Source organism: Rhinopithecus bieti, unplaced genomic scaffold, assembly GCF_001698545.2.
Source record: "Rhinopithecus bieti isolate Rb0 unplaced genomic scaffold, ASM169854v2 scaffold_30283, whole genome shotgun sequence".
In the NCBI taxonomy this organism is placed as follows: domain Eukaryota; kingdom Metazoa; phylum Chordata; class Mammalia; order Primates; family Cercopithecidae; genus Rhinopithecus; species Rhinopithecus bieti.
The window spans coordinates 1-3,003 of NW_016813011.1; the positions used below are offsets into that span (position 1 = coordinate 1).

At 37.6% G+C, this 3,003-nt stretch overlaps 1 long non-coding RNA gene across 1 annotated transcript in view; it reads right to left on the reverse strand.

The window, feature by feature from the left end:
- Positions 1–958: 958 nt before the first annotated feature.
- The window catches only part of LOC108512258 (uncharacterized), a 3,292-nt gene continuing 1,247 nt past the window's right edge, over positions 959–3,003 (reverse strand). Inside the window, exon 3 of the long non-coding RNA XR_001880545.1 lies at positions 959–1,538. This is a non-coding gene — a long non-coding RNA (uncharacterized LOC108512258). The remainder of the gene's footprint in view (positions 1,539–3,003) is intronic.

Consider the following 3,003-nt stretch of genomic DNA (forward strand, 5'->3'; position numbering starts at 1 on the left):
CTTGTCAGTCTTGTTTTGTGGTAAAATTTTGGAAGTTTTCCTGGAAGCTTATTTTGAAAATGATTTCTTAAGTTCTTCCAAGTGAACTATATATATATATATACACTCTTTAATAAGTTCCTTTTGCCTAAACTAACGAAAGGAGGTTATGTTATCCATAACTAAGAACCTTGACCAATATATCATATAAGCTAATAGTATACAGTTATTTAAGAGAATGAGGGTGACCTTTATGCATAGTCACTGGAAGATGGTGAGATTGTAAATAGTAAAAAACTGGATTGTAGAATAGTATGCTCAGAATATTCTCCTTTTGTTTAAAAAAAATAAAATCGATGCAGGCCAGGCGCAGTGGCTCATGTCTGTAATCCCAGCACTTTGGGAGGCCGAGGCGGGTGGATCACGAGGTCAGGAGATCTACTAAAAATACCAAAATTAACTGAGTGTGGTGGCATGAGCCTGTAATCCCAGCTACTCGAGAGGCTGAGGCAGAAGAATTGCTTGAACCCAGGAAGCGGAGATTGCAGTGAGCTGAGATTACGCCACTGCACTGCAGCCTGGCGAAAGAGTGAGACTCTGTCTCAAAAAAAAAAAAAAAAAAAAATCAATGCACATGTAAAACAAGTCTTAAAGAACATTTTTATCTGTGGAAGATAGAATTATGAAGGTGTTTTATAATATAGATATTTTACAGTATTATGGATTTTTATGACACCTCTTGTGTATTTATTGCATTATCAAAAAATAAAATAAAACCCTTAAAAAACAAAACAACCACAACCAAAACAAAGAAAAGTAAAATCACACCATTCCAAGGGTAGCCCTCAACATAATGAAGACTGAATTTCCTAACAGTTGAATGAGAAAGGAACTTGCGTTGAATGTAAATTAGGAAAAAAGTAAAATTTTCTCCTGCACACCNTAAACTTTCTTAAAACATTATGAGATTTTCTTGTGATTTTTTTTTTTTTTTTAGCTCATCAGCTATGGTTGGTGTTATTGTATTTTACGTGTGGCCCAAGACGATTCTTCTGCCAATGTGGCCCAGTGAAGCCAAAAGATAAAACACCCTGGTCTACGTGGTGGTAACAGTGGAAAGTAGATAAATATGAGATATTTTAGGAAGTTAAAAAAAAAATAGAACTTTTTATATCCCTTTTTTCTTCTCACACTTTGTCAGCCTAACTTAATTCGTATTTTTCTGTTTTTTTTTCAAGTTGTGACTTAACTAGTCTGTTGCCTATTAAATTGGTTCAACTTACATCAACTAAACAGTAATTTAAATAGCTAGAAAACTTTATTGACACCAGAAGAGTTGGGAGAAAAATAAGTAAAGCAAATAGTTACTAAATATTTACTTAACTGTAGTTATTCCTTCCATTTTACCATGGCATGCTTAAATTTCTTGCTGGCGTTTAAGGCTCTGAGCTGGAAGAACATTGTCATACATAGGATATTTTTCCAAATATTCAGTTGTAGGGCAAAACACCCCCGAATTTTCATAGATCCTTGTGATTCCATGTGGACAATGATGTCACCTGTGTGAAAAATCAATGGAAAGATTAACCTCAAAAAACATTTTGTGTTGTAATTGCATTTTAATCAGAGACCTCCAATAAACTCACAGTTTCTAAATTCTAGAGCTTTACTGAAAAACCAAAAACTGGCTGGGTGCAGTGGCTCACGCCTGTAATCCCAGTACTTTGGGAGGCTGAGGCGGGCAGATCACAAAGTCAGGAGATCGAGATCATCCTGAATAACAGGGTGAAACCCCGTCTCTACTAAAAATACAAAAAAAATTAGCCGGGCTTGGTGGCGGGTGCCTCTAGTCCCAGCTACTCCGGAGGCTGAGGCAGGGGAATGGTGTGAATCTGGGAGGCGGAGCTTGCAGTGAGCCAAGATTGTGCCACTGCACTGCAGCCTGGGCGACCCAGCAAGACTCTGTCTCAAAAAAAACAAAAACAAAAAAACCCCAAAAACTGTTTCCTCTGTAATGGTATTTACAAAAACAATCTATAAATAATGGTCTATCCCTACATGGTGGAAGCACAGCAATTAAGTGTCTCATAACAATTTAGTGTCTTGTTACACTATAGAAGCTGAAAAACTAATAGGGAATTTCCTATGCAGAAAGGTTCCACATACAAATTAGGTTTCACCTGCTACATGTATTCACATGATACTTTGACTCAGAACAGAGCTACATAAGGAGAGTCAAGGCACAACATTTATTTTGCTTGCATGAACGTAATAGAGGCAACAAGAAATTGGAGTTAGAAGTTGTTAGGTGGCATCTTGATTTACGAGCTGGTTTCCTAACTTGGCAGCTTCTTGACCATGGAAGAGATGAGTGATTCTAGAGTCTCCAGCTCTGTTGCAATTTTCTGATTATGGCAGAGGCAGTGGCCTCTTGTCAGTCTTGTTTTGTGGTAAAATTTTTGGAAGTTTTTCCTGGAAGCTTATTTTGAAAATGATTTCTTAAGTTCTTCCAAGTGAACTATATATATATATATACACTCTTTAATAAGTTCCTTTTTGCCTAAACTAACGAAAGGAGGTTATGTTATCCATAACTAAGAACCTTGACCAATATATCATATAAGCTAATAGTATACAGTTATTTAAGAGAATGAGGGTGACCTTTATGCATAGTCACTGGAAGATGGTGAGATTGTAAATAGTAAAAAACTGGATTGTAGAATAGTATGCTCAGAATATTCTCTTTTTTGTTTAAAAAAAATAAAATCGATACAGGCCAGGCGCAGTGGCTCATGCCTGTAATCCCAGCACTTTGGGAGGCCGAGGCGGGTGGATCACGAGGTCAGGAGATCTACTAAAAATACAAAAATTAACTGGGTGTGGTGGCATGAGCCTGTAATCCCAGCTACTCGAGAGGCTGAGGCAGAAGAATTGCTTGAATCCGGGAAGCGGAGATTGCAGTGAGCTGAGATTACGCCACTGCACTGTAGCCTGGCGACAGAGTGACACTCTGTCTCAAAAAAA